The sequence below is a fragment of the Rhea americana genome, unplaced genomic scaffold (genome assembly GCF_003343005.1).
Source record: "Rhea americana isolate MKP2758 unplaced genomic scaffold, rheAme1 scaffold_39, whole genome shotgun sequence".
Lineage (NCBI taxonomy): Eukaryota > Metazoa > Chordata > Aves > Rheiformes > Rheidae > Rhea > Rhea americana.
In genome coordinates, this window is record NW_028186523.1 from 1,075,881 (window position 1) to 1,083,625 (window position 7,745).

Below are 7,745 nucleotides of genomic sequence, written 5' to 3' on the forward strand. Positions count from 1 at the left end.
TTATTAAGGATGAGGGTGAGATGACAGAGCTGAAAAGGGGGTCTTAAATCTCTTCTGCAAGTTTTCATACCAAGAGCTGTAGTCCCTCTTAAGAGCCAGCACTTATGTTTTTGTGTTTATAAAGATGCACAGAATTCATCCCTATTTAAAAGGAGGTTGCTAGCAGATTAGTGGGCAAAGACTTACCACGAGGTAAGGATTCTGTGTGGAGGAAGGAAGGCAATAAGCAAGATTGCAACCCTGGACTTCAGGAGAGCGGATTTTGGCCTCTTCAGGGAGCTACTTGGAGGAATCCCATGGGTTAAGGCCCTAGAAAGAAGGGGAGTCCAGGAGAGCTGGCTAGCATTCAAGCATCTCTTCCTTCAAGCTCAAGAGCAGTGCATCCCTATGAGTAAGAAGTCCAGCAAAGGGGGCAGGAGACCTGCATGGGTGAGCAAGGAGCTCCTGGCAAAACTCCAACAGAAGAAGAAAATACACAGAATATGGAAGAGGGGACAGGCTACTTGGGAGGATTATGAGAATGTTGTTGGAGTATGTAGAGATGCTGCGAGGAAGGCTAAGGCCCAGTTGGAATTGAGTCTGGCAAGGGATGTTAAGGACAATAGGAAGGGCTTCTTCAAATATGTCAGTGGAGGACTAGGGAAAATGTGGGCCCGATGCTGAATGGGGCAGGGGGGCTGGTGACAAGGGATACAGAGAAGGCAGAATTACTGAATGCCTTCTTTGCTTCAGTCTTCACTGCTAAGGGCAGCCCTCCAGAATCCCAGAGCCTGGAGACAAGAGAGAAAGTCTGGAGAAAGGAAGATTTTCCCTTGGTAGAAGAAGATGGGATTAGAGACCTTCTGGGCAAGCTCGACATCCACAAATCCATGGGCCTGGATGGGATGCACCCACGGGTAGTGAGGGAGCTGGCGRATGTTGTTGCCAGGTCGCTCTCCATCATCTTTGAAAAGTCATGGAGAACTGGAGAGGTGCCTGAGGACTGGAAGAAAGCCAGTGTCACTCCAGTCTTCRGAARGGGCRAGAAGGAGGACCCAGGCAACTACAGGCCAATCAGCCTCACCTCCATCCCTGGAACAGCTGGATGGAACAGCTGGATCTCATCTCTAAGCTTAGGGAGGAAAAGAAGGTGATTGGGAGTAGTCAGTGTGGATTCATCAAAGGGAAATCCTGCTTAACCAATCTGACTGCCTTCTCTGATGGCGTGACTGGYTGGGTAGGTGAGGGAAGAGCAGTAGGTGTTGTCTAGCTTGACTTCAGCAAAGTTTTTGACACTGTCTCCTATAACAGCCTCACAGACAAGCTCATGAAGTGTGGGTTAGAGGAGTGGACAGTGAGATGGATTGAGAACTAGCTGAAGAGCAGAGTTCAGAGGGTTGTGATCAGTGGTGCAGAGGCTAGTTGTAGGCCTGTGGCTAGTGGTGTCCTACAGGGGTCAGTACTGGGTCCCAGCCTGTTCAACTTCTTCATCAATGACCTGGACCTTAGCAAGTTTGCTGATGAAAGCAAGCTGAGAGGAGTAGCTGATACACCTGAGGGCTGTGCTGCCATTCAGAGAGACCTGGGCAGGATGGAGAGCTGGGCCGAGAGGAACCTCGTGAGGTTCAACAAGGGCAAGTGCAGGGTCCTGCATCTGGGGAGAAATAACCCCAGGCACCAGTACAGGCTGGGGGCTGACCTGCTGGAGAGCAGCTCTGCAGAGAAGGACCTGGGAGTGCCGGTGGATGACAAGTTGACTACGAGCCAGCGATGTGCCCTTGTGACCAGGAAGGCCAATGGTCTCCTGGGGTGCATTGGGAAGAGTGTTGCCAGCAGATCAAGGGAGATGATCCTGCCCCTCTACTCAGCCCTGGAGAGGCTTCATCTCGGATACTGTGTACTAGTAAGATTCTGTTTAGAAGAACCTAACTCTTTCCAGCACTAATTTGTTAAGTTAAGAGACTGGATATTACTTCTGTTCTGGGATGCATATTTATTACCCTGTGTATCATGCTCCATACAAGACTGGTGAGGCCTCATCTCAAGTACTGTGCCCAGTTCTGGGCTCCCCAGGACAAGAGAGACATGGAGCTACTGGAGAGAGTCCAGTGCAGAGCTACAAAGATGATCAGAGGGCTGGAGCACCTGCCCTATGAGGAACGGCTGCGAGAGCTGGGCCTCTTCAGCCTGGGGAAGAGAAGACTGAGGGGGGATCTGATCAATGTGTACAAGTACCTGAAGGGACGGTGTCAGGGGGAYGGGCCTGAACTCTTTCCAGTAGTGCCATGCAACAGGACAAGAGGCAATTGGCAGAAACTAAAACACAGGAAGTCTCACCTGAATATGAGGAGGAATTTCTTTCCTGTGAGAGATACAGGGCACTGGAACAGGTTGCCCAGAGAGGATGTGGAGTCTCCTTCTCTGGAGATATTCAAAATCCACTTGGATGTGATCCTGAGCAACATGCTCTAGGTGACCGTGCTTGAGCAGGGAGGTTGGACTAGATGATCTCCAGAGGTCCCTTCCAACCTTACCCATTCCATGATTTTGTGAAGAGCGAAACATCTAGGTTTGCTTTCCTCCTCAGACAAAAAAGTTTCCAGTCCAAGCTCTTACCTTTGTGCAGAGTGCCTCAGGGTGCCTGTAATCCTAGGAGTGGAGATTCATACCTTCAAATCTTCCCTCCTGGCTGCATGATGAAATACCTCAGCCATAGTTCTTTTCTCCTAGCTGAATCAATCTTAGGACTGCAAAATCCTCATTACCAAGTTGAATTCAAGAATCCTTTGCATCAATTTCTGCAGCCTCCTTATCCCTTGTTTGCCTCAATAACTCTTCTCACATCCCTATTACTCTTGTACTGTGTCCCYACTCCTTTCCATGTTCCATGGACTTTTCCAATGTATTCCTCTACTGATTCCTATTTACCCCTTTTGCCACCCCACAGAAAAGTAGAGCAATATATTTGCTGCTAGCATGTCCTTCCCTCAGTTATATCAGTTTCCTCAGTCTGTCTTAATTGCAAACTTTGAAGTGTAGATATCCACTTCTGAAGGTCGAGTGTCTATCCTTTGCTTGTCCTTCCACTCTACTCTAATAAATGTGATTTATTATAAATGGATCATTACATTATCATTTAAATAATTTGGTTAATGCATGCTGATGTTTGACTAAGCATAAATGCAAAAAATCCTGCATTACATTTGCATCTTCTAGTTAGAGATCCATTTTCTGTAAAAACGCAAACAGAAGAAATTTGTCTACACTAATGTTTCCAGAAAGAAATGATTCAAACATCAGCTTCAAGATTGGCTTTTGAATGCCAAATGAATAACAATTTATCTTTCTCCAAGGTATTTAAAATGATGGTTTAAAAAAAATAATAATTCAGCTAGCTTATTTAAATAACTGCACCTTGAATGACTTAAAACTAAAGCACAATGAGCATTTAATCTGCTCTGTCCATCTCATTATGCTGTATGTCAGTGCTTTCCCAGGACATTTTCAAATCAAACACAGGCTAAAATTTTGGTTTAGATTATATAGCATTTGTCTATAGTTCACTGTGTTAGGAGACCAGTTTAACATTCCTAAGCAGCTGCAAACAGACTCAGTTCTCTCAAAAGAAGTCTCCTGCTTTTGTTTGGTAACAAGTATTAGCAGACTATCTTCACTGATACAAGAGTAACAGAACACTGAAGAGAATGTTCTGCAATCAGTATAAAAAGAAACCTGGTGCCTAGCTGAGAGAAACTGCGGAAAGGGTAAGGTAATAAAGCAAAACTCAGAAGCCAATTTTGATTTTTGCCTCTTACACCTATGCAAAGGCTCCAATTAGGTCAGGTACATTAATTCCCAATCCAAAGGTAGGATATTGTTTTGTCTGCTGCTCATGTATCATTTGAAAGGCAAATACTCTACAGCAGGGATTATCTCATTTTAGGTCTCTGATATGTCTCCAAGAAGCACAGAATTATACATATATATGTATACACACAGACACACACACACACACGTATAAAAAACAAACTACCTCATTTGATCTGAGGTTGAATATAGCTGCAAGTTCTGTCTGAGGTCTCACTTTAAATACAATTTGAAGAGTCTGCTGCATAATTTCTTTCAAGTAGCAACATCTCAGACTGACGCTCTTCTCTGAATGTTCTTCCATGGACTGGTAGATGGGCCCTAACTTCTTAAGCTACAAAGTTTTGTTTAAATGTGTGTTATACAAACTTTTTACTGCATGCCTTGCAGTTTTTTTCTGGAGTGGGATAGATACTAAGAAGGAATATCTTTTATTTTTAAAAAACACTTTCAATTTTGCCCAGCTTAACAGATTTCTCTTCTGTGTAATAATCAGAGCTGTAGATTTCTGAACAAAAGCTCCTACAATAATAAACAACTTGGCTCCGTACTGAACCATCCTATAACTGCAGAGTGAAACATACCTGGACAGTTTTTCCTCAGTTTCCTTCTACCTTAAGACTTTGTTGGTGTATTTGCTCCCTGCAGGTGCAAGTATCACACAGTTCCATCCGTTTCTGGGTTTTTTGAAAGATTTCTCATTATCCCTCCCACTAGTTTCAACTGAATAAACCAGCAGCTCATTGTTCTTTTACATAGTGTAGGTACAATTAATGTAATTGCACGGAACGGGAGGAAAACATCAAAAGAAAGACAGTACAAAGCCGAAGTGTCCTTTCAAGTGAATAAAAGGTGTTGCAGAGAAAGCTGGTAAGCTCAGAAACATGACTTAAGTTACTCAAAAACAGTTACAATCTGATCTAAAGACAGTAAGTGACAAATTGCATCATGTTGCAGTGCAGAAAAGCTGTGTTTAAACACCGACTTTTTCAGTCTGCTAGAGAAAGTTCTGAACATAATTAAGACATATTTGGGACAAAGCTAATCAAAACCTGCAGGAGAGTTAAGCAGTGAGTGTTCAAAACACAGCCTGTTTGGGAGCCTTTGTTTTTTTTCTTAGTAATACTAACRTAAAAGTTAAATGTATTTCCTTATCTTGTCATTTGATCAGTATGAGGCTAAGATGTGGTTTATCAATATAACCTGTTCTAAAGACTAGTTATTGATAGAAATAATCTAGTAACCAAACAGCTTCTTCAGATAAGCAACTTAATACAAGCAAGAGATTTTAGACCAGAAAAATCATTGACCCTGAAGTCTAGAAAATTGCAAGCACTACATTTTGTGAACATGGTCTATGCTGAACACCATGAATCTTCAAAATCTCGGTTAAAAAAGAAGTAAGGCTTATTTCAAGAAAATGTTAAGTAGGGAACCCTACTGTATCAGACAGCAAGTTAATGCTGATGTTGTAAACTCATCTAAACCCAAGGACAAAGTCACATTAACAGAAAAGTTGGAGAGATGTAAAAGGTAAGTGAAACATGAAGCAGGYCAAATTAGGAGTTCAGCTGAAATAAGTCACTCTAACCACACATCCTTATTTTAATTTTTTGCTCGAAAGATTTTTCCGGCATCTGAAAAGTGATAGCGAGCAAGGGACCAACCTCAAAATAATAGTTTGGTTCTAACCTCTCATATACTTTTAGTTCTCTTTGATATTCTGGTATTTCATCCACTTCTCCTGTSTCTTATCTTTGACTAAGTTTTCCAAGAAATCATCAATACTCACTAGCAACCCAAAAGGCAGATATAGTAGTTATTTATTAACATTTAAAATAAGCATAAATTTCAAGAACTAAAAACTTCTTGGAATTATTCTGCATGTGGTATTCTCAAAATTAAAGATCAATACAACTGAAAGACCAAGCATTACTATAAAATATGAAGTTGAAGGAAATACAGCTCAAGTTAATAGCAATTAAGTTACATTAACTTGAAGAAATTAAATACAGTTTTACACATTTTCTAATGAAGCACCACACTCACAAGACCCAACGAAGCATCTCATGAGAAACAAGCTGCAAACCAGTTAAGCAGTTATAAAACAAACTGGCAGCCAACTTAAGTAAAAAAATGGTAAGAATTTAGTAGCAACATTTTCCAGAGGACTAGCAGAAGAGGGATAAATTTAACATTCAATGTATTCCAGTCACAGCACAAACATCTGAAATTTAATTGATTTAACAATTCCATATCCTTGGAAGAAGAGACCTCAATTCTTTCACCTCTATTTTACATAGCTGCTATTATGAATTGATGCAAGCACATGTAAAATTCTTGGATAATATTGAACAGCAGCTGCATACATTAATGTCTACAAAATAATGTTTTGATTTTTTTTTACAGTAGATATACAATTACAGTAGATAATTACAACCTTTTATCCTTTTGCTGAAATGTAATAGCTTAACTCAAACTAATGCTAAACCTCCTTTAAGCTTGTCCATACACTTAGTTTGGAAATTTTTATTCCTGTACTAAGCATAAAGCAAGGATGATGGGATGGTTTTCTTTATTTTTAACACCTGAGGTTCTTCTAGATGTTTAAAGAACATGAAAGAAAAGATGCATACATTCATAGGTCAGTTTTAAAATGTAATGCTTCACATACAAGGGCACAAATAGAGACAATTTGTTCATCTGAAAGCCTACAAGCTCAACTTAAAATACAGTCGTCAATCTGGAATACCTTATTTCATATTACATGAACATCCTTTTTTTTCCTCAAGATGTACATAAATTTCTGCAGGCAGATACAATGGTAAAGTATCTCTGACTGAATGAAATTCAAAACTAAAAATTTAAGTTTTCCCAGTCTTACAAGCTAAACTTATAGAAAAGAAAGTTAAGAATTCAATATTAAAATGACAAGTGTGAATGCACAGAAGTGCAAACAGCTTATATACCCTTACTCTTCATGCATCATTTATAACCACAACTAAAATTCAGAGGAACAGCTAGACTGGATCTTTGTATTTAAATAACTGTATGCTCTTTAAAATTTCAAGGAGATGATGTCCCTTTCTACCTTCAGAAACAAAGCACTGCATAGTTTGGTTAAAAAGATTGGTGTGCACCTTGCAGAAGACTGAAACCAAGTCAAAGCAATTCTTCTGTATTTGTATTGCCAACCAGTGTGGCAAACTGACTGATACAGACTGAGACAAAGTAAACTCTGCCAGGAAACTTTCTATAATCACAGAAGGAAATAAATGAAGTCAGGAACTTTTCTGTGGACTGTGAAAACAGCATCCAATGTCAGGCTTCCCTCAGTGGCATCCAGAGGAAGAAGCAGACAGACACAGCACTGGAGTCCTTTCAAGGGCAAAGGGGGAAGAAATGCTTACTTAGATGGGAGAAAGAAAGAAGAAATCCCCACTCTTGAATATCTGATTAAGAGCAGACACCCATCTTTTAGGCAACTTCTGGAGGAAGATGCTTAAAGACTTGTCCATTTGCACTTGCTTTCAATGTGGCACAAGAGCTTCTTGTGAAGTACCTAAGGAAGTTTGTTAGAGGGGGCATCCAATTGGTGTTTGATTTCTATTTGTAGGGAAGGAAGGCCAAACTCAATAGAGCAAGTATTGGAAACTTTAAGCATTCATTATATTACCATTAGAATTAATATTGGATTTAAATATCCCTGGGCACTAAGTAAATCATTAATGAAGAATGCTTCAGGATTATTATGAGAACAGAAATACTCTCAAAAGCATGAACTGGGTAGAAATTTAACTTGGTGAACTGAAAGGTCCATATTTATCATATTAAAATACACTTTCTTGAAATATATAAAGGAAAATAGTATAGAACAGCTGTTTTTATAAAGGCATACA